Source organism: Ischnura elegans, chromosome 4, assembly GCF_921293095.1.
Source record: "Ischnura elegans chromosome 4, ioIscEleg1.1, whole genome shotgun sequence".
Taxonomy (NCBI): Eukaryota; Metazoa; Arthropoda; class Insecta; order Odonata; family Coenagrionidae; genus Ischnura; species Ischnura elegans.
In genome coordinates, this window is record NC_060249.1 from 39,289,634 (window position 1) to 39,316,203 (window position 26,570).

General features: G+C 34.8%; 1 protein-coding gene across 1 annotated transcript in view; it reads left to right on the forward strand.

Annotated features, from left to right (window-relative positions):
• LOC124158119 (spidroin-1-like) overlaps window positions 1–26,570 on the forward strand; it is a 397,978-nt gene that overhangs the window by 62,369 nt on the left and 309,039 nt on the right. The gene's annotated exons all lie outside the window — the stretch shown is intronic.

Here is a 26,570-nt window from a genome sequence, read left to right on the forward strand (position 1 = left end):
CAAAAAGTTAGATAATTCTTTGGTTAATTTTTTGGCTATCTTAAAATTTTCGTACGTCGATACAATTCCGAGGAATAAACGATTTCGATTTAACATTGTCGTGATGGGCGAATTTTCAAACTCGGATTTCAGCCTTGAGACATGTGCCATATGAAAATTTGGACTCTTTAGGAAAAACCGTTAGAGGGTTCTCCGAACCCTCACGTTTGAGCTCACTTTCTCCGTATCCCTCTTGGGTTATTCATAATTAAATTCCGAAAAATGTCCTGCACGCGAAAAATCATTGTCGCCATTTTTTTGTGGAGCATGCAATCTTGAATATCTTAGCAACCGTTTAAGCTAGAGAAATGAAATTTTCAGAGTAATACTTTTATCACAATGGTCAACTTTTGCAATGTTGACCATTTCGCTCGATCGATTCATGTGCGAGTTATATCGATACCAATCTCCTTGGTTACGCTTAAATCGCTAATAACTTTTTTCTAAATCAAGGCATGAATGTGAAAGTCATATATAATACTACTGTTAATGTCTTCTCTTCGACAAAAGTTAAATCAAGCGAATCGAGCGATTACAGTCGAAGTTATGATCGATAAAAGGTTGCATTCGATTGAGCCATTTTTCAGACCTATTTACATAGTTACGGGGATAAAAATTATAAAAATATGTAAGGGAAGAAATGAATTATGCGTACACATAAATTATTTAGATGAGTATTGTTTCCTAACGAAGATATATCAATATGAATTTATATCTTTTTGTATTAGGTCCCCGTAAGAAATGCACGCATCGCCCTACATACGTCACCAATATAAGAACATAGGCGAAATTTTGAAAGCGGGGATAGTAGAGAAGAGAGGGATAAGGGTATGGCCATCGCATGGAGGGGTTATCAATAGGATGCGAATTTTTCAATACAGGTGGCAGTATAGTCGAATGTACGATTAGATTTTTATAGCAAATACGGAAATTGGCATAAAATGATAAGTGTACACGTTGGACCAATGAAATTTCGTGAATTGGTACATCATGGTATTCCTCACAATGCGCAATGGAAACATGTTTTGTATATAGTCTCACGCTCGATATATATCGAATCTACTTTTTCTTAAAATATATCGAATTGCTATAGCATATAGGATTTTACATATAAGGACATAGTAGACAAGGAAATACATAGTAGATACCCATATCCCAGAAATTAAACCAAAAACATTGCGAATTTCAAAGTACAGATGTCAGTATGATCGAAAAGTCGATTCGATTATTATAGCAAATACGTTAATTGGCATAACTTCATTTGTGTTTCCGTTGGACCAATGAAATTTGGTGAATGGGTACATCTTTGTATTCCTCACAATGCCCAATGGAAATTTGTTTTGTATGTAGTCTCACGCTCGATATATATCGAATATAATTTTTATTAAAATATATCGAATTGCTATAACACATAGGATTTTACATCCAAGGACATATTTGACCAGGAATTATATAGTAGATACCCATAGACTGTAAGTTAAGCAAAAGCAATGCGGATTTTAAAGTACAGATGTCAGTATGATCGAAGAATCGATTCGATTATTCTAGCAAATACGTTAATTGGCATAACTTCAATAGTGTTTCCGTTTTACCAATGAAATATGTTGAATGGGTACATCTTTTTACTCCTCACAATGTCCAATGAAAATATGTTAATTTGTAGTCTCACATTCGATATATATCGAATCTGCTTTTTCACAATTTATATCGAATAGCTATAACATATAGGATTTTACACCCATGGGCATTCTTGACCAGGAATTATATAGTAGATGACCATAGACTGGATATAAAAAAAATGTCATTGCGGATTTTACATTACAGATGTCAGTATAATCGAAAGTACGAATCGATTATTGTAGCAAATACGCAAATTGGCATAACTGGATTAGTATATACGTTGGACCAATGAAAATTGGTGAATGGGTACATCTTGGTATTCCTCACATTGCCCAATGGAAATATGTTTTGCATGTTGTCTCACATTCGATACATATCGAATCTGCTTTTTCACAAATTATATCGAATAGCTATGACATTTAGGATTTTACACCCATGGGCATTCTTGACCAGGAATTATATAGTAGATGACCATAGACTGGATAAAAAAAATGTCATTGCGGATTTTACATTACAGATGTCAGTAAAATCGAAAGATCGAATCGATTATTGTAGCAAATACGCAAATTGGCATAACTGGATTAGTATATACGTTGGACCAATGAAAATTGGTGAATGGGTACATCTTGGTATTTCTCACATTGCCCAATGGAAATATGTTTTGCATGTAGTCTCACATTCGATACATATCGAATCTGCTTTTTCACAAATTATATCGAATAGCTATAACATTTAGGATTTTACACCCACGGGCATTGTTGACCAGCAATTATATAGAAGATGACCATAGCGTGGAAATAAAATCAATATCGTTGCGGATTTTACAGTGCAGATGTCAGTATAATCGAAAGATCGATTCCATAGTTATAGCAAATGCTGAAATTAGCATATTTTGATTAGTATATACGTTGCACCAATGACATTTTGTGAATGGGTTCATCTTGGGATTCCTCACAATGCCCAATTGAAATATTGTTTGCGTTTAGTCTCACGTTCGATATATATCGAATCTACTTTTTCTTAAAATATGTCGAATTGCTATAACATATAGGATTTTACATCCAAGGACATAGTTGACCAGGAAATATAGAGAAGATTTCTATTAACTGGAATTAAAATCTACGGCATTGCGGATATTACAGTGCAGATAGCAGTTTTATCGAAAGATCGATTCGATAATAGTAGCAAATACGCGAATTGGCATAACATGATTAGTATTTACGTTGGACCAATGAAAATTGGTGAATGGGTAAATCTTGGTCTTCCTCACAATGCCCAATGGAAATATGCTTTGTGTGTAGTCTCACGATCTATATATATTGAATACGCTTTTTCTTAAAATATATCGAATCGTAATTACATACAGGATTTTCTATCCACGTACATAGTTGACCAGGAATTTTAGGGTTGATGATCAAAGACTGGAACAGGATTGCGAATTTTCGATACACGTGTCAGTATACTTGATAATTCGATACGATAATGATAGCAAATATGCCAAAGCTATTTTTTTCAAATTGGAATATCTTGAGAATAACTATTTTTTAGTACCAAAGAAATTTGGGGAATCGTTACAATTTAGTATTTTACACACTGCATTATGGACATATGTTTTGCGAGTGGTACATCTTTATATATTTATCTAAGGAATCTGCGTTTATTTTTTAAGTTTCGCTTATCACAACGCTTTTGGACTTTAAGAGTTGAAAAATAACCACAAAATCATCACTGTCTTGAAATTTTAAAAACCTTATTCCAGTTATGTCTCAGTGCTAAACTAAGCCTATTCAAATAATGAACTATCCGTCAAATGAAATCATATTGAAAATAACAAATAATTTTAAAAGTAAACAATTAAGTTCCTTACCCTTTCAAAAACCGGCAGGGAAATTTTTGAATATTTTTAACACTTATGGACACAATACTCGACAACACGTGACACAACAATGTTCCCACCCTCCTAATTGCCCGCTTGAAGAATTCAAGCACCCAATCGACTCGTTAACGTCCCTATAATAGCTGCAAACTAATTCACTGATTGTGTGATTGATACAAATTAGCAGCCCAAACTGTGATAGGTGTGGGTATATGGAATATTGGACGTAAAAGTAAAAAAAAATTCATCGGGAGGAAAAATCTGAAATCTTAAAAAAGTCGATAACTTTTCGAGATATATCGACTTGAATTAACATGGGAGTCTTATGGGACTAAAACTTTTTACGTTTTTTTCGGTATTTGCAAATACGTTAGGAACATGAAAATCCCTTGACATAAACTAGATTTTTTGGTTGATTTTTTGGTGTGGTTGTCATTGCGACTAATTAATATTTAGTATTTTTTATGATTTTTTGAAAGTGCCCCATGCTTTTCTTATGGCACTACGTAAAGAATTTTTTTGACCAACTTGCAATCATCGCAGGACAAATTCCTTGAAACGCAAGATACTAGATTTTTTGGTTGATTTTTTGGCTATCTCGGAATTTTCATATGTCGAAACAATTCCGAGGAATAAACGATTTCGACTTTCCATTGTAGAGGTGGTCGAATTTTCAATCTTGGATTTCGGCGTTGAGACATGTGCCATATGAAAATTTGGAATCTTTAAGAAAAACCGTTAGAGGGTTCTCCGAACCCTCACGTTTGAGCTTACTTTCGCCGTATCCCTCTTGGTTAATTAATAATTAAATTCCGAAAAATGTCCTGCAAGCGAAAAATCATTGTCGCCATTTTTTTGTGGAGCATGCAATCTTGAATATCTTAGCAACCGTTTAAGCTAGAGGAATGAAATTTTCAGAGTAATAATATTATTAAAATGGTCAACTTTTGCAATGATGACCATTCCGCTCGATCGATTCATGTGCGAGTTATATCGATACGAATCTCCTTGGATACGCTTTAATCGCGAATAACTTTTTTATTAATCAAGTTTTGAACATGAATGTCATACAAAATACGACTGAAAATGTCATTCATCCGACAAAAGTTAAATCAGGCGAATCGATTGATTAGACTCGAAGTTATGATCGATACAAGGTTGTATTCGATTGAGCCATTTTTTGGGCTTATTTACATAGTTACGGAGATAAAAATTTTAACAATATGTAAGGAAAAGAATGAATTATGCGCACACATAAATCATTTAGATGAATTATGTTTCCTAATGAAAATACATCCTTTTGAATTTATATCTTTTTGTATTAGGCCCCCGTAAGAAATACACGCATCCCGTCCAATTACGTCACCAATATAAGAACATAGGCTTAATTTTGAAAGCGGGGATATTAGAGAAGGCAGGGATAAGGGAGTGACCATAGAAGGGATATCAATAGGATTGCGGATTTTACAGTACAGATGTCAGCAGTGTCTAATGTACGATTCTATTAGTATAGCAAATACGCAAATTGGCATAACTTGATAAGTATATACGTTGGACCAATGAAACTTGGTAAACAGGTACATCTTGGTATTCCTCACGATACTCTATGGTAGTATGTTTTGTATTCAGTCTCACGTTCGATATATATCGAATCTACTTTTTCTTAAAATATGTCGAATTGCTATAACATATAGGATTTTACATCTAGGGACATAGTTGACCAGGAATTTTAAAGAAGTTACCCATACACTGGATGTTAAACCAATAGCATTGCGGATTTTACAGTACAGATGTCAGTATGATCGAAAAATCGATTCAATTAATATAAGAAATACACAAATTGGTATAACTTGAAAAGTATACCCGGTGGACCAATGAAATTTGGCAAATATGCACATCTTTGTATTCTTCACAATGCCCTACAGAAATATGTTTTGTATGTTGTCTTACGTGCGATATATATCGAATATGCTTTTTCTTCAAATATATCGAACTGCTATAACAAATAGGATATTACATCCAAGGGCATAGTTGACCAGGTTTTATATAGTAGATACCCATTGACAGAAAGTTAAACCAATAGCATTGCGGATTTTACAGTACAGATGTCAGTAGGATCGAAAAATCGATTCGATTATTATAGCAAATACGTAAATTGGCATAACTTCAATACTATTACCGCTGGACCAATGAAATTTCGTGAATGGGTGCATTTTGCTATTCCTCACAATGCCCAATGGAAATATGTTTTGTATGTAGTCACACGTTCGATATATATCGAATATACTTTTTCTTAAAAGATATCGAATTGCTATAACATATAGGATTTTACATCTAGGGACATAGTTGACCAGGAATTTAAAAAAAGTTACCCATACACTGGATTTTAAACCAATAGCATTGCGGATTTTACGGTACAGATGTCAGTATGATCGAAAAATCGATTCAATTATTATAGCAAATACACAAATTGGTATAACTTGAAAAGTATGAACGTTGGACCAATGAAATTTGGCGATTGGTCACATCTTGGTATTCCTTACGATGCCCAACAGAAATATGTTTTGTATGCAGTCTAACGTGCGATATATATCGAATATGCTTTTTCTTCAAATATATCGAACTGCTATAACAAATAGGATTTTGCATCCAAGGGCATAGTTGACCAGGTATTATATAGTAGATACCCTTAGACTTTAAGTTAAACCAATAGCATTTCGGATTTTACAGTACAGATGTCAGTATGATCGAAAAATTGATTCGATTATTATAGCAAATACGTAAATTGGCATAACTTCAATACTATGTCCGCTGGACCAATGAAATTTCGTGAATGGGTATATCCTGGTATTCCTCACAATGCCTAATGGAAATATTTTTTGTATATAGTCTCACGTTCGATATATATCGAATCTACTTTTTCTTAAAAGATATCGAATTGCTATAACATATAGGATTTTACATCCAAGGATATAGTTGACCAGGAATCATATAGAAAATACCCGTAGACTGGAAGTTAAACCAATAGTATTGCGGATTTTAAAGTACAGATGTCAGTATAATCGAAAGATCGATACGATAATTATAGCAAATACGCAAATTGGCATAACTTGATTGCTATATAAATGGACCAAAGAAATTTTGGGAATGGGTATGTCATGGAATTTCTCACAATGCCCAATAGATATATGTTTTGTATATGGTCTCACATGCGATATATATCGAATCTTCATTTTCCAAATTATATCGATTTGCCTTAACATTTAGGATTTTACATCCACAGGCATTGTTGACGAGGAATTATAGAGTAGATGACTATTAACTGGAATTATAATATACAGCGTTGCGGATTTTACAGTGCAGATGGCATTTTAATCGAAAGATCGAATCGATTATTGTAGCAAATATGCAAATTGGCATAATTTGAATAGTATATGCGTTGGACCAATGAAATTTGGTGAATGGGTACACATTGGTATTCCTCACAATGCCCAATGGGAACATTGTTTGTATGTATTGCTTCATTCGATATATATCGAATCTGCTTTTTCTTAAAATATATGGAATTGTTATAACACATCGGAATTTACATCAATGGGCAAACTTGACAAGGAATTATATGTTAAATGGCCATGGACCGGAATTAAAATCAAAAGCATTGCGAATTTTACATTACAGATGCAGTATAATCGAATGATCGAATCGATTATTATAGAAAATACGCAAATTGGTATAACCTGATTCGTATATCCTTTGGACCAATGAAATTTGGTGAATGTGTACATCCTGGTGTTCTTCACAAAGCCCAACGGAAATATGTTTTGCATGCAGTGTCTCATTAGATATATATCGATTCAGCGTTTTCTTAAAATATATCGAATGGCTATAACATGCAGGATTTTACATCCTCGGGCGTATTTGAACATGAAATATAGGGTAGATGACCAGAAGGGAAGATAAATCAATAGGATTGCGAGATTTTCATTTCACGTTTCAGTATACTTGATGATTCGATATGATTATGGTAGCAAATATGCAAATTTTCGTATCTGTCGAACTATTCATGCTAAACAAAAGAAATTTTATGAATGTTTATTAAAGCATTGTTCATGCTGCACCAATTAAATATATTTGCTTTCCAAGCACCCATTCGACACATATCGAATCTACGTTTTTGTAAAATATATCGAACTGCTATTACTTACCGAATATAACATCAACGGGGACAGTTGAACATTCTTCCGTTCTTTCTCCAATTCAAGTTTCATAACCGTATTAATATATTTATTGTAATCAATGCGTTTTGTTGTTATAAATCTTCCTTAGATATAAAAAAAATGACAGCATTGAGAGACATACATCGTCAGAGAAATCCGTATATTACTTCATTATTCGAGATATATTTATTCGGATAATCATTTCATTAGTCTCCGTTCGTTTCTTTTTTAATAATGATGTATTTAATTTCATTAAGTCTTCTGTATTCAAACGTTAAAAATCAAAAATGGAGGTGATACAATATTAGGGTAAGAACTAAAATAAGAAAAATCGGCTACATTTCTTAAGTTCATCTATCGTACACTGTATATTTTTCTACGTTGCGTATATCATTCATATCAAAACGGTTTCCCGAAGCATTGATCACCGTGGCTACTAAGAAGGTCTTAGGTATTGTTGACAGTGAATGAACGTATTGCCCGCATATTTCACTCATTTAAACGATATTTGGGGTGTTTCTTTTGCTTTTTGAACCACTTATGGGCACATGACTCGGAAACATGTGACACAACTATGTTCCCACCCCCCTAATTACCCGCTTGATGAATTCAAGCGCCCAATCGACTCGTTAGATATATAAAAGCTGCAATGTCATTGATCACTTATTCATTGATACAAATTCGCAGCCCAAACTACGGGGGCGATCGAGATGAAATTTTCGGTGGTAAAACTAAAAAAAAATTCATCGGGAGGAAAAATCTCAAAATTCCGAAAATTGCGATACTTTTCGATATATATCGAGTTGAATTAACATGGCGGCCTTATGGGACTAAAACTATTTCGTTAATAACGACTTAACTAGGCGTCTTAGGGTAATCGCCTCCCACTGACGTAGACTAGATTTTTTGGTCGATTTTTCGATACCTTTGTTTTTCGTCGAACTCTTTCGATCACTGTCGAAATAATTTTTAAAAATCGACAATGCTTTTCTTATGGACCAACTTTGGAATTTTTTTTGACCAACTTGCAAAAGTAGTTGGACGTTCGCCGCCTAATACATTGTTTCTAATTTTTAGCCTGATTTTTTGGCTATCTCGGAATTTTCGTTTGTCGAAAAGATTCCGAGTTATTAGCATTATCGAAATAACATTGTCGAGATAGGACGATCGATAAATATCGATTTGAGAGCTGGCGCTTCAAAATTAGGCTATTCAGCTCAAAAAAGCATGCCTACAAACGTACCTCCGGTACGTCCAGGTTTTCATTTTTATTTAGATTTCGTAATATTTAACGAGTTATTTCATTCCGAAATTTTCCCAAATTATTTTCTTGATCCCGCGGCAATCGCCGCCATTCCTCCCCGCCAAGCGGGCGGTGGTCGGTCTCCGGAAGAAATACACGCATTTCCCTATCCCATTCATGTATTTGGGCGGGTGAAATTTGCGGAGGGCTGACAGGACTATACCCAGTAAAGCCTCACGGCATAACTTTTTAAAGTATTGATTTTTTCATTACGAAACCAGTATCGCATAGGCGCCACTCATTTGTTATGTATACGGATTTTGCATTGACATGGGCCCATGCTTTGGAAGGTGACTTTGCTGCTATGGTAAAACGGAAATTAGCATAACTTCCAAAGTATTTCACCTAAGCCTATGAAATTTGGCGAAACGGTACATCATTGTATTGTGCATTTGACCATATAAAATGTAGTCCAGTACTGGTCATTACTTTCGATATATATCGAAACTACGTTTTCTTGGATTTTATCGAAAGCTAATAACTTATTGGAATACTCATCTCCGGGGATAGTTGTGCCGGCATAACATGTGAACCGACCAACCAATGGAAAAAAACAAATGACATGCGTATTTCCGAGAACCTATGTCAGTATAATCGAATTATTCGATTCGATTATTTTAACTAATATGAATATTGAGATAACTTGACAAGTTTTTGTGGTAGATGAATGAAATTTGGTAAATTGGTACATATTGGTATTCCTAATAATGGAATGTGGAAATATGTTTTGCATGTAGTCCCATATTCGATATATATCGAATCTGCGTTTTCTTAAAATATATCGAATTGCTATAACACATACGATTCGGCATCCACGGGCATATTTGCGATGGTAATAGATAGTGGATGACCATAGAATGATTTTCGAATCAATAGCTATGAGCATTTTGCCGTACAGATTTCAGTGTTATCGAACGTTCGATTCGATTATAATAAGAAATAGGAATATTGACATAACTTGGGAAGTATTTGAGGTAGATGAATGAAATTTGGTGAATGGGTAGATATTGGTATTTGGCATCATGCACAGGGGATATACGTTTTGTATTTTGTCTCACATTCGATATATATCGAATCTGCGTTTTCTTAAAATATATCGAATTGCTAAAACACATACGATTTGGCATCCCCGGGCATATTCGCGATGGTAATAGATAATGGATGACCATAGATGGAATTTCGAATCAATAGCTTTGAGCATTTTGCCGCACATATGTCAGTGTAATCGAACGTTCGATTCGATTATAACAAGAAATAGGAATATTTACATAACTTGGGATGTATTTGACGTAGATGAATGAAATTTGGTAAATCGGTAGATATTGGTATTTGGCATAATGCATAGGGGATATACGTTTTGTATGTCGTCGCACATTCGATATATATCGAACCTGCGTTTTCTGCAAATGTATCGAATTGCTATACTACGTAAAAATTAAGCATCCACGGGCATAGTTGTGATTTAAATAGATAGTGGATCACCATAGAATGAAATTCGAAGAAATAAATATGAGAATTTTACCATACAGATGTCATTATAATCGAAGTTCGATTCGATTATTATATGAAATACGAATATTGACATAACTTGAGAATTTTTTGAGATACATGAATGAAATTTGGTGAATGGGTACATATTGGTATTCCTCATATCGCACAGGGGAAAAACGTTTTGTATGTCGTCTCAAATTCGATATATATCGAATCCGCTTTTCATTAAAATATATCGAATTGCTATATCACATAGTATTTAGCATCCACGGGCACAGTTTTGATGGTAATAGATATTTGATGACCATAGAACGCAACTTTAATCAATAGCAATGAGTATTTCACTGTACCGATGTCAGTATAGTCGTAAATTCGATTCGATTAATATCGCAAATACAAATATTGATATAACTTGATAAGTATTTCAGGTAGATCAAAGAAATTTGGTAAATGGGTACATATTGGTAATTCCTATTATGCCAAGGGGAAATACGTTTTGTATGTAGCCTCACATTCGATATATATCGAATCTTCGTTTCCTTAAAATGTATCCATGATCTATACCACGTAGGTTTTGGCATCCACGGGCATAGTTGAGAAGGTGAGAGATAGTGGATGACCCTAGAATGAATATTAATCAATATCTCTGAGCATTTTACTTTTAGAATGCAAGTATATTCGAAATATCGATTCGATTATTATAAAAAATACGAATATTGACATAACTTGAAAAGTATTTGAAGAAGATGAATGAAATTTGGTAAATGACTAAATATTGGTATTCTTCAAAATGCACATTGAACATATGTTTTGTATTTAGTCTCTCATTCGATATATATCGAATCTGCGATTACTTAAAATGTATCAAATTGCTTTATATCATAATATTTAGTATCCAAGGGCATATTTGAGAAGGATTATAGATAATGGATGAATGTGATGAATCCGTATGGATATAATGATGAAAGTTTGAATAGATTTGCGTATTTTTCAACACAGATGTCACATTAAGCATAAGTTCAATTCGATTATTGTAGCAAATATGCAAATTGACATATCTTCATAACTTTTTCAGTTAGAGGTATGAAATTTCGTGTGTGCGTACATATTAGTATTCCACTTGCTGTCAAATAGAAAATAATGAAGACAATGGGCTAAGTTACAATTAATATCAAATAAGAGTTTTCATAAAATTAATCGAACGGGTTTACCTTTGACATGGTGAATTTTTCGAACTTTTCAACAACTTATGGACCAAAGACCAAACTACTTAGGACACAACGATACACACTATACCCACCACGACACGCTTGAAGAATTCAAGCACCCAATCGACTCGTTATATATTTAAAGCTGGAAATTCATTAAAATTGCGTGATTGACCATAATTAGCAGCCCAAACTACCGGGCCGATCGAGCTGAGATTTTTTGTGGTAAAACTAAAAAAATATTCATCGGGAGAAAAAATCTGAAAATGCCAAAAAGTGCGATACTTTTCGAGATATATCGATCTACTTTAACATGGGCTCTTATGGAAAAAAAATAAATTCGCGATATGACCCACTTTAAATCACCGCACGCGGACGAGATGTAAATGGGAAACATTAGTTTTTTGGCCGATTTTTTTGGCATGGGTTAGAAGCTTCCAAGTCGAGCCGATTTCGAGATATCGATTTACACGCGTTCTTATGTGATTTCGATTTGAGAGCTGGCGAACGAAACTTAAGCTATGTAGCTCGCGAAGATGTTGGCACAAGCCTAACTATTCGTTAGACTTTGGGTTTTCTTTTTTAATTAGGTATCGTAATAGTTAATGAATTATTTCATTTTGAAATTTTCCCAAATTATTTTTTTGGCTTCCCGGCGATCGCCGCCATTCCTCCCCGCCAAACGGCTTGAGGTCGGACTCGGTAAGAAAAACGCGCATCGCCTTATAGGAGGGAGCATGGCAGTAGACGGGAGAAATACGATAAGTATGGGACGATACCCAATCAACCATCGCGGTCCATTCTTCGAAATGCATTGCTCTTTTGTTTTCAAATTATTATCTTAGGCCTCATGCACCATTGGTGGGTATATGAGTTTGATATAAGGGCCGCCATTGCCTGTTCGCCTAACCTATGCTGCCATTGAAAAACGCGAATTTGCACTACTTGGTTGGTATTACAGGTAGACCAATGAAATTTGCAGGAATGGTACATCTTGGTATTCTTCACGGAGCAATGTTAAACATACTACTGCTGGTGGGCTAACCTTCGATATATATCGAATCTACGTTTTATTGTATTTTATCGAATGCTAATAAGTACTGGAATATTCATAAATGGGGGCAGATGTGCCGGCCTAACATTGAGAAAGACCAAGAAATGGAATATCAACCAATGAAATTGCGTATTTCAGAGTTCCGGGGTCAGCATAATCGAAAGTTCGATACGATTATTATACCAAATACGTAAAGTAGCATAACTTCTTAAATATTTTTCATAGACCGATAAAATTTGGTTATTTGGTTCATCATAGTATTCCTCATAATTCACTGAAAAAACATAATTTGTATGTAGTCTCATATTCGATATATATCGATTCTGCGTTTACTTAAAATGTATCGAATTGCTATACCACATAGTATGTAGTATCGAAGGGGTAAGTTGAGGTGGTATTAAATAGTTGATGAGCGTAAAAAGAATTCTGAATCATTAGAATTGCGCATTTCACCATACAGGTGTCAGTGTAATCGAAAGTTCGATTCGATTATTATACCAAATAAGTAAATTGGCATAACTTGATAAGTATTTTCGTTACACCAACGAAATTTGGTAAATGAGTACATCTTGGTATTTCTCATGAAGTACACTGGGAATACGTACTGTATGTAGTCTCACATTCGATATATATCGAATCTGCGTTTTCCAAAAATATATCGAATTGCAATAATACTTAGGATTTAACATCCACAGGCATAGTTGACAAGGTAATAGATAGTGTACGACCATAGAATGAAATTCTAATCAATAGCTATGCGCATTTTACTTTACAGGTGTCAGAATAATCGAATGTTCGATTCGATTATTATAACAAATACGAATATTGACATAACTTGATAAGTATTAGAGGTAGTTGAATGAAATTTGGTAAATGAGTACATATTGGTATTCCTCATAATGTACAGGGAAAATATGTTTCCTATGTAGTCTCACATTCGATATATATCGAATCTGCCTTTCCTTAAAATATATCGAATTGCTATAACACATAGAATTTAGCATCCACGGACATAGTTGAGAAGGTAGTAGATAGTGTACGACCATAGAATGAAATTCTAATCAATAGTTATGAGCATTTTACTGTGCAGATGTCAGTATAATCGAAAGTTCGATTCGATTATTTTACCAAATACGTAAATTGCCATAACGTAATAAGTATTACTCTTAGAGCAATGTAATTTGGTGAATTGATACATCATGGTATTACACATAATGTGTTTTGTAAATATGTTTACTATGTAGTCTCATATTCGATATATATCGAATTTGCGTTTTCTTAAAATATATCGAATCGCTATAATACATTGGATTTAACATCCACGGGCAAAGTTGAGGGGGAATATTATAGTGTAAGACCACAGAAGGAAATTTGAATCAGTAGCATTGCGAATTTTACTGTACAGGTGTCAGTATAATCGAAAGTTCGATTCGATTATTACATTAAATACGAATATTGACATAACATGATAAGTATTTGAGGTAGATGAATGATATTTGGTAAATGAGTACATATTAGTATTCCTCATAATGCAAAGGGGAAATATATTCTGTACGCTGTCTCACATTCGATATATATCGAATCTGCTTTTACCTAAAATATATCGAATTGCCATACCACATAGAATTTAGCATCCACGGGCAACGTTGTGAAGGTAATAGATAGTGGATGACCATATAATTAAATGCTTATCTATACCTGTGAGTATTTTACTGTAAAGATGTCAGTTTAATCGAAACTTCGATTTGATTATTATTAGAAATACGAATATTAATATTACTTAATAAGTATTTGAGGTTGATGAATGTAATTTGGATTATGGGTACATATTGGTATTCGTCATAATGCGCAGCGGAAATACGTTTTTTATGTAGTCTCACATTCGATATATATCGAATCTGCGTTTCCTTAAAATGTATCGAATTGCTGTATGACGTAGAATTTAGCATCCACGGGCATGGTTGAGAAGGTAATAGATAGTGGATGAATATAATGAATAGAAATGGGTAACATAATAAAATTATGAATAGATTTTCGTATTTTTCAAAACAGATGTCACTTTTTTAAAGTTCGATTCGATTACTGTAGAAAATATTCAAAATGACATATCTTCATAACTATTTCAGTTAGACCAATGAAATTTGAAGTGTGTGTGTACATTAGTATTCCTCTTACTTCCCAGTAGAAATTAATGAAGAGAATGGACTACCTTTAGATTTATATCGCATATGCGTTTTCATACAATATGTCGAATTGCTTTAACATTACGTGGTGAAATTGTCGAACTTTTTACCAACTTAAGAACCCAGGACTAGGCTACAATTGACACCTCCATATCTTCTACCCTTTACACACCCGCTTGAAGAATTCAAGCACCCAATCGACTCGTTACATATATAAAAGCTGCAAAGTGATTGATGACTGACTGATTGATACAAATTCACAGCCCAAACTGCCGAATCGATCGAGATGAAATTTTCGGTGGTAAAACTAAAAAAATATTCATCGGGAGAATAAATCTGAAAATTCAAAAAAGTTCGATACTTTTCGATATATATCGAGTTGAATTAACATGGCAGCCTTATGGGACTAAAACTCTTTCCTTAATATCGTCGCGAATAAATATCCCAGAGACATCTTCTCCCATTGACGTAAACTAGATTTTTTGGTCGATTTTTTGATACCTTGGTTTTTCATCGATCTCTCTCGATCACGGTCGAAATAATTTTTAAAAATCGACAATGCTTTTCTAATGGACCAACTTTGGATTTTTTTTTGACCCACTTGCAAAAGTAGTGGGACGTTCGCCGCCTAACACGTTTTTTCTAATTTTTTACCTGATTTTTTGGCTATCTCGGAAAATTCGTATGTCGAATAGATTCCGAGTTATAAGCATTATCGAAATAACATTGTCGAGATAGGACGATCGATAAATATCGATTTGAGAGCTGGCGCTTCAAAATTAGGCTATTCAGCTCAAAAAAGCATGCCTACAAACGTACCTTCGGTACGTCCAGGTTTTCATTTTTATTTAGATTTCGTAATATTTAACGAGTTATTTCATTCCGAATTTTTCCCTAATTATTTTCTTGAGCCCGCGGCAATCGCCGCCATTCCTCTCCGCCAAACGGGCGGTGGTCGGTGCCCGTAAGATATACACGCATTTCCCTATCTCATACGTGCATGTATACGGATGAAATTTGGAGAGGGCTAACATGGTTATGATCCCAGTAAAGCCTCACCGCCTAACTTTTTTGAGTATTGATTTTTTCATTACGTATTCGGTATCGCATATGCAGCAGTCATTTGTTATATATACGGATTTCCCTTTGACATTGGCCATAGGCTTAGAAGGTGAATTTACTGCAATGGTGTAATGGAAAAGAGCATAACTTCCAAAGTATTTCACCTAGGCCTATGAAATTTGGCAGATAGGTACATCGTTGTATTGTAATTATGACCATATAAAATTTAGTCCAATAATGGCCATCACTTTCGATATATATCGAACCTACGTTTTCTTTAATTCTATCGAAAGTTAATAACTATTTGAAATACATATCTTGGGAGATACTTATGCCAGCATATCATGAGGAACGACCTACTAATGGAAAATAAACCAATTGACTTCCGTATAACAGAGTACCATTGTCAGTGTAATCGAATGTTCGATTCGATTATTATAACTAAAATGAATATTGAGATAACTTTATAAGCATATGCGGTAGATGAATGAAATTTGGTAAATTGGTACATATTGGTATTGCTCATAATTCAATGGGGAAATTTGTTTTGTATATAGTCCCATATTCGATATATATCGAATCTGCGTTTTCTTAAAATATATCGAATTACTATAACACATACGATTCGGCATCCACGGGCATATGTGCGATGGTAATAGATAGTGTATGACCATAGAATGATTTTTGAATCAATAGCTATGAGCATTTTGCCGTACAGATTTCAGTGTTATCGAACGTTCGATTCGATTATAATAAGAAATAGGAATATTGACATAACTTGGGAAGTATTTGAGGTAAATGAATGAAATTTGGTAAATTGGTACATATTGGTATTGCTCATAATTCAATGGGGAAATTTGTTTTGTATGTAGTCCCATATTCGATATATATCGAATCTGCGTTTTCTTAAATATATCGAATTCCTATAACACATACGATTCGGCATCCACGGGCATATGCGCGATGGTAATAGATAATAAATGACCATAGATTGAATTTCGAATCAATAGCTTTGAGCATTTTGCCGCACATATGTCAGTGTAATCGAACGTTCGATTCGATTATAATAAGAAATAGGAATATTGACATAACTTGAGAAGTGTTTAAGGTAGATGAATGAAATTTGGTAAATGGGTACATATTGGTATTTGGCATAATGGTAAGGGGATATACGTTTTGTACGTCGTCTCACAATCGATATATATCGAATCTGCGTTTTCTTCAAATGTATCGAATTGCTATACTACGTAAAAATTAAGCATCCACGGGCACAGTTGTGATTGAAATAGATAGTGCATCACCATAGAATGAAATTCGAAGAAATATATATGAGAATTTTACCATACAGATGTCATTATAATCGAAGTTCGATTCGATTATTATATGAAATACGAATATTGACATAACTTGAGAATAATTTGAGATACATGAATGAAATTTGGTGAATGGGTACATATTGGTATTCCTCATAACGCACAGGGGAAATACGTTTTGTATGTCGTCTCACATTCGATATATATCGAATCCGCTTTTCATTAAAATATATCTAATTGCTATATCACATAGTATTTAGCATCCACGGGCATAGTTGTGATGGTAATAGATATTTGATGACCATAGAACGCAACTTTAATCAATAGCAATGAGTATTTCACTGTACCGATGTCAGTATAATCGTAAGTTCGATTCGATTAATATCGCAAATACGAATATTGATTTTACTTGATAAGTATTTCAGGTAGATCAAAGAAATTTGGTAAATGGGTACATATTGGTATTTCTCATTAAGCCAAGGGGAAATACGTTTTGTATGTAGCCTCACATTCGATATATATCGAATCTTCGTTTCCTTAAAATGTATCGATTTGCTATACCACGTAGGTTTTGGCATCCACGGGCATAGTTGAGAAGGTGAGAGATAGTGGATGACCATAGAATGAATATTAATCAATATCTCTGAGCATTTTACTTTATGTATGTAAGTATATTCGAAATATCGATTCGATTATTATAACAAATACGAATATTGACATAACTTGAAAAGTATATGAGGTAGATGAATGAAATTTGGTAAATGAGTAAATATTGGTATTCTTCAAAATTCACATAGGACATATGTTTTGTATTTAGTCTCTCATTCGATATATATCGAAAATGCGATTACTTAAGGTGTATCACATTGCTTTACAACATAATATTTTGTATCCACGGGCATATTCGAGAAGGTTTATAGATAATGGATGAATAGAATGAATTTGTATGGATATTTTGATGAAAGTATGAATAGATTTGTGTATTTTTCAATACAGATGTCACTTTATTCATAAGTTCGATTCGATTATTGTAGCAAATATGCAAATTGACATATCTTCATAACTATTTCAGTTAGAGGTATGAAATTTAGTGTGTGAGTACATATTAGTATTCCACTTGCTGTCAAATAGAAATAAAAGAAGACAGTGGCCTAAGTTCTTATAAATATCAAATATGAGTTTTCATAAAATTAATCAAATGGCTTTACCATTGACATGTCGAATATTCGAACTTTTCAACACCTTATGGACCCAAGACACAACTACTTATGACACCACCATATCTTCTTACCCACCACGACATGCTTGAAGAATTCAAGCAAATGCAAAGGGGAAATACGTTTTGTATGTAGCCTCACATTCGATATATATCGAATCTTCGTTTCCTTAAAATGTATCGATTTGCTATACCACGTAGGTTTTGGCATCCACGGGCATAGTTGAGAAGGTGAGAGATAGTGGATGACCATAGAATGAATATTAATCAATATCTCTGAGCATTTTACTTTATGTATGTAAGTATATTCGAAATATCGATTCGATTATTATAACAAATACGAATATTGACATAACTTGAAAAGTATTTGAGGTAGATGAATGAAATTTGGTAAATGAGTAAATATTGGTATTCTTCAAAATGCACATATGACATATGTTTTGTATTTAGTCTCTCATTCGATATATATCGAAAATGCGATTACTTAAGGTGCATCACATTGCTTTACAACATAATATTTTGTATCCACGGGCATATTCGAGAATGTTTATAGATAATGGATGAATAGAATGAATTTGTTTGGATATTTTGATGAAAGTATGAATAGATTTGTGTATTTTTCAATACAGATGTCACTTTATTCATAAGTTCGATTCGATTATTGTAGCAAATATGCAAATTGACATATCTTCATAACTATTTCAGTTAGAGGTATGAAATTTCGTTTGTGAGTACATATTAGTATTCCACTTGCTGTCAAATAGAAATTAATGAAGACTATGGGCTAAGTTCCAATTAATATCAAATATGAGTTCTCATAAAATTAATCGACTGGCTTTACCTTTGACATGGTGAAATTTTCGAACTTTTCAACAACTTATGGACCCAAGACACAACTACTTATGACACCACCATATCTCCTTACCCACCACGACACGCTTGAAGAATTCAAGCATTATATACTCGTTATATATTTAAAGCTGGAAATTCATTAAAATTGCGTGATTGACCATAATTAGCAGCCCAAACTACCGGGCCGATCGAGCTGAGATTTTTTGTGGTAAAACTAAAAAAATATTCATCGGGAGAAAAAATCTGAAAATGCCAAAAAGTGCGATACTTTTCGAGATATATCGATCTACTTTAACATGGGCTCTTATGGAAAAAAAATAAATTCGCGATATGACCCACTTTAAATCGCCGCACGCGGACGAGATCCAAATGGGAAACATTAGTTTTTTGGCCGATTTTTTTGGCATGGGTTAGAAGCTTCCAAGTCGAGCCGATTTCGAGATATCGATTTACACGCGTTCTTATGTGATTTCGATTTGAGAGCTGGCGAACGAAACTTAAGCTATGTAGCTCGCGAAGATGTTGGCACAAGCCTACCTACTCGGTAGACTTTGGGTTTTCTTTTTTAATTAGGTACTGTAATAGTTAATGAATTATTTCATTTTGAAATTTTCCCAAATTATTTTTTTGGCTTCCCGGCGATCGCCGCCATTCCTCCCCGCCAAACGGCTTGAGGTCGGACTCGGTAAGAAAAACGCGCATCGCCTTATAGGAGGGAGCATGGCAGTAGACGGGAGAAATACGATTAGTATGGGACGATACCCAATCAACCATCGCGGTCCATTCTTCGAAATGCATTGCTCTTTTGTTTTCAAATTATTATCTTAGGCCTCATGCACCATTGGTGGGTATATGAGTTTGATATAAGGGCCGCCATTGCCTGTTCGCCTAACCTATGCTGCCATTGAAAAACGCGAATTTGCACTACTTGGTTGGTATTACAGGTAGACCAATGAAATTTGCAGGAATGGTACATCTTGGTATTCTTCACGGAGCAATGTTAAACATACTACTGCTGGTGGGCTAACCTTCGATATATATCGAATCTACGTTTTATTGTATTTTATCGAATGCTAATAAGTACTTGGAATATTCATAAATGGGGGCGGATGTGCCGGCCTAACATTGAGAAAGACCAAGAAATGGAATATCAACCAATGAAATTGCGTATTTCAGAGTTCCGGGGTCAGCATAATCGAAAGTTCGATACGATTATTATACCAAATACGTAAAGTAGCATAACTTCTTAAATATTTTTCATAGACCGATAAAATTTGGTTATTTGGTTCATCATAGTATTCCTCATAATTCACTGTAAAAACATAATTTGTCTGTAGTCTCATATTCGATATATATCGATTCTGCGTTTTCTTAAAATGTATCGAATTGCTATACCACATAGTATGTAGTATCGAAGGGGTAAGTTGAGGTGGTATTAAATAGTTGATGAGCGTAAAAAGAATTCTGAATCATTAGAATTGCGCATTTCACCATACAGGTGTCAGTGTAATCGAAAGTTCGATTCGATTATTATACCAAATAAGTAAATTGGCATAACTTGATAAGTATTTTCGTTACACCAACGAAATTTGGTAAATGAGTACATCTTGGTATTTCTCATGAAGTACACTGGGAATACGTACTGTATGTAGTCTCACATTCGATATATATCGAATCTGCTTTTTCCAAAAATATATCGAATTGCAATAATACTTAGGATTTAACATCCACAGGCATAGTTGACAAGGTAATAGATAGTGTACGACCATAGAATGAAATTCTAATCAATAGCTATGCGCATTTTACTGTACAGGTGTCAGAATAATCGAATGTTCGATTCGATTATTATAACAAATACGAATATTGACATAACTTGATAAGTATTAGAGGTAGTTGAATGAAATTTGGTAAATGAGTACATATTGGTATTCCTCATAATGTAGAGGGAAAATATGTTTCCTATGTAGTCTCACATTCGATATATATCGAATCTGCCTTTCCTTAAAATATATCGAATTGCTATAACACATAGAATTTAGCATCCACGGTCATAGTTGAGAAGGTAGTAGATAGTGTACGACCATAGAATGAAATTCTAATCAATAGTTATGAGCATTTTACTGTGCAGATGTCAGTATAATCGAAAGTTCGATTCGATTATTTTACCAAATACGTAAATTGCCATAACGTAATAAGTATTACTCTTAGAGCAATGAAATTTGGTGAATTGATACATCATGGTATTACACATAATGTGTTTTGTAAATATGTTTACTATGTAGTCTCATATTCGATATATATCGAATCTGCGTTTTCTTAAAATATATCGAATCGCTATAATACATTGGATTTAACATCCACGGGCAAAGTTGAGGGGGAATATTATAGTGTAAGACCACAGAAGGAAATTTGAATCAGTAGCATTGCGAATTTTACTGTACAGGTGTCAGTATAATCGAAAGTTCGATTCGATTATTACATTAAATACGAATATTGACATAACATGATAAGTATTTGAGGTAGATGAATGATATTTGGTAAATGAGTACATATTAGTATTCCTCATAATGCAAAGGGGAAATATATTCTGTATGCTGTCTCACATTCGATATATATCGAATCTGCTTTTACCTAAAATATATCGAATTGCCATACCACATAGAATTTAGCATCCACGGGCAACGTTGTGAAGGTAATAGATAGTGGATGACCATATAATTAAATGCTTATCTATAGCTGTGAGTATTTTACTGTAAAGATGTCAGTTTAATCGAAACTTCGATTTGATTATTATTAGAAATACGAATATTAATATTACTTAATAAGTATTTGAGGTTGATGAATGTAATATGGATTATGGGTACATATTGGTATTCGTCATAATGCGCAGCGGAAATACGTTTTTTATGTAGTCTCACATTCGATATATATCGAATCTGCGTTTCCTTAAAATGTATCGAATTGCTATATGACGTAGAATTTAGCATCCACGGGCATGGTTGAGAAGGTAATAGATAGTGGATGAATATAATGAATAGAAATGGGTAACATAATAAAATTATGAATAGATTTTCGTATTTTTCAAAACAGATGTCACTTTTTTAAAGTTCGATTCGATTACTGTAGAAAATATTCAAAGTGACATATCTTCATAACTATTTCAGTTAGACCAATGAAATTTGAAGTGTGTGTGTACATTAGTATTCCTCTTACTTCCCAGTAGAAATTAATGAAGAGAATGGACTACCTTTAGATTTATATCGCATATGCGTTTTCATACAATATGTCGAATTGCTTTAACATTACGTGGTGAAATTGTCACACTTTTTACCAACTTAAGAACCCAGGACTAGGCTACAATTGACACCTCCATATCTTCTACCCTTTACACACCCGCTTGAAGAATTCAAGCACCCAATCGACTCGTTATTACTTACGGCTGTTATTTTTGTGTATTTTTTCTCGATTCCATTCAGTTGTAGAAAGAATCCATAGATCTTCGGTTAAAATATGTCCCTCCACATCGCTCTTCTGTTTTTCCGTCAGGAAAAGAGAACGCACTCATATTTACCATTTTTAAATTCACCTAGTTTGTAATTTCCTAAGAAAGTAGTTCGTTGGTCTTCCAATGTTGTGTGGAATTCTTTGTTTATATTTTATGAAAAGGTTTTTCCATCATTTGTTTATTGATGCTTATTAGCAAGGGCAAGGGGTGAAGCTACACCTTTAAGAGGAATGGTTGAGTTGAATGTTTGAATCGATTCAGTTGGTTTTAAAAATAACTTAGAATTCAACTTAGTGTTAAATTTTTACTCGGATATAGTGTGCACAACGGGAGTTCCACCATATCTGTGGGTTGTGAACTTAAGTTTCGGCTGTTGTGCGCGGGTTCGGGGAAATTTATGGCATGAAAGCCACAACAAAAATTCCTATTTTTTGCACGTTGATGCTATTTAATGTAAGGACAACGTTTTTGATTCTGATTAACTGTAAAATAAAGTTGTGACTGGATAGCTCCATAGTTGACTACCTTTAATGGAAGGTCTTAGCATTGGTGGTAATGAAATCTATTTTAAATGCTAAAACATGGTTTTATGTATTTTTTTAACTCGGTAATACATTAAATTTTATGTTGAAATTAGTTCTTTAAATTTACTTATACTAAACCATTCTTTTTAATTAGTAAAAGTTCTCACATGTTTCCTCGTTATGAACACCACAGGGGACTCAAAGGACAAGTAGGGAATGACCGAAGGGTAGAAGGGTAGTTTTAATACTCATGTGCGGTTCTCAGAGAACCGGAAAGGGCTTAGGAAGAGGAGGGATGTGGAAAGGAACATAAAGGGGTCTCATCTAGCTTGATTGAAGCTGAAGCGATGCGAGTAGGGGTTGAGGTGTTCGGTTTGTTCCGGTGTTCCACAGGCGACCGTCGAGAACAAATGAGAGGAAACCAATTGAAGGTTTCATTAAACGTTGGAGGTTTTAGACATGATGGGGGGTGCGGTTGTTGAATTGGATGAAATGTTGGACGCGAGACATAAATAAAGACGGTACTTAAAAAAAAAAACAAATTTTCAAAATCAAATGCATCGTACATGAAAATAGAATTAAATCTGTATGACTTCTGGCCTGATAAGATTCTTGATATGAATTTATTCATTTATGACTGGATATCATCATTATCTTACATAAAATTTTTTAGTATGTTTGTGAAAATTTTCTGATCGAAAATGCCGTCACGGTTAACATTTTCAATATTTGTCTCGGCACCTCTTGCAATAGGTGAATAGCCTCATGTTTGGTCGTTTAGTACAGTACAGGTTTGTATTACAAGAAGGCGTTTAAGGAAACGGTAGCTTTTAACTAAGCGAGGAAATTTCGGTATCATGAGGTAGATATTCCATGAGTTGGCATTCGCTAACAACTACCATCACTGGAATAATCTTTAAAATTAGGCTTATCGAACTACGCTAATTTGCTCCTTTGGTGTCCATGTTTCTTGCGTCGTTGGGTCGCCGATTTGAGCGCAGGTGTAGATGAATGCTGCTTAGGTCAGGCGAACGATTATGGTTATCAACCATGGCGCTATCCAATAACATTATTATAACATTTTTTGTCATATTTAGCTCCCCAATTCCAGATAAAGCCTATATAATGACTGGTAACGCCTCATTCTCCGTTAGATACTTATCATTCTTATTGTAATGAGCAAAGTTTTTCACCAATTTAAATTTTTGCTAAATAACTTGTGGGAATATCAATGGAACACAACCCAAGCTATGGTCTTGGGGAAAAAGCAAAGTTGCGTCCACAACGAGATAAAGGGCCCTGATGTTAAAGCCTGCCACTTTCCTTTCAATAATTGAGTAAAATACATTATATTGTTAGATATTTTAAAAATGACACGAGACTCTCGGATTTACACATTTATTTGCACAAGTACAACACGACCATGCGTGTGCTCACACCAGGGCTCGCATACAATATGCCGCCTCCGGACAGGCTAGCTCGTCGTCAGTTCTCCTTCTCCTCGCGCACGCTAGCGGCGCTCCTTCCGCCACATCCGTCGTCAGCCCGACGTATCCCTCCGCCGTGATACTAGCCGAATTCAAACGCTGCTAACAATATAAACTTCCTTTGTGATATATTGAAGTCCACTTTCCCGAGCTATATGCGTATATTCGAATCATCGCGATGTCATTTTTACATAAAGTACAAACACATTACGAAAATAAATTTAAACTCCTATGAGCTAATGAGCGCTAATATAGATTTGCGCATTAATTCAAAAATAAATTTGATAAATGGAGAGAAGAGGGTACAAACAATTTTTCTCGAAGTCTATCAAGCACAAAATCGTACACCCAGGATAAGTTCATTGGTTAAAATATTATATTTGTTTGAATTCTCTAGGATAGGAACTCTATTTTTTTCTAGTCATGAATGCCTAGTTTTATAATTCGTTCCAGCATTGAGGTTTACTCTTCGCGTAGAATAAGGGTAAGTTTTTCGAGTATAAGGTAAGCGAAAGTTAGATTTAATGCTCAAATAATCGTAGGCTGTGTAGTGAAGATATGCACCAGAAAGTTCCCGATTTACATTGCTACCTTTATTTGTCGTGATGTTTCAACACTCATCTCGATCGTCAGCTCTCACTCACGTGACCTTATCTCCTAGGACGGCAATCGAATAATGCATTGGATGTTTGGCAAGCGTGGACCGTACCAATCGGACCAAAACTCGAGAAGTTCATGATATAGATTAATTTCCTTTTGCTAAGGGAAAAACTATCGGCTGACTCAGATTTTCTACCAGTACATGTTTCTTTTATGCGTAGGTACCTGCCCAATATTTCCCCAACGGCAGATCATCTCAGTTTTTGGTCTCTTGCGCCTATAAGCAACCACTAATGAGACGGTGCCCATGTGGCCTAGGCCTTAAGCCAATGCGAGCCATCATCGTAGCGTTTTCCCTTAAATCCTTGTACTCTTCAGTATGCGTTTTGGATCCTTGCTCCCTATACTAAAATTTATTCGCGGCAGCGCAGCGGTTCAGTGGAAAGAAGTGCTTCTTCGCGTCATAAATCTCGCATTATCCGCTCCTAGTTGCGTTCGAGAAAAGTTTCCCCACCCGTGCGTCCCACTTTTCCTGTGCCCCAGTTTTCTTATTCGGCCATCCACTTGCTAAAATTTTTCCATCCTGTTTGCCCTTCTATCGCCTTCGTGCATGTGTGCGGTAGGTATGCGTTCCCCGTCCGATCCATTTTGACACTCGCTCTTCTCGCAGTGCGGGGGTACAAGGGCTTGAGTCCCAGTGAGTGGATGTCTGGGCTGATGTAGGTGGAGGAAGATTTTCGAAATGGGGAGCGCAAGTGCCTGCATCAGCTCTCAAGGCATTTGTAGGTACTTAGTTGGATCTTTTCCCTCCCCGACGCTGCCTCACAGTGGATTCAGTTGTGAGGCTGACGTTGGATCTGCACGTGGAATCATTCAACAGCTTAGGTTTTCCGGCTGAGCTTAGACAAAAAAATAAATATCGCGGACAATCTAGTAATGTTAGAGTTAATTGTAAAAGTATTTTTGGAAATTTTCAGTAATTTTTGATTCACCAATATGCTAGAATTCTACCAGATTAAG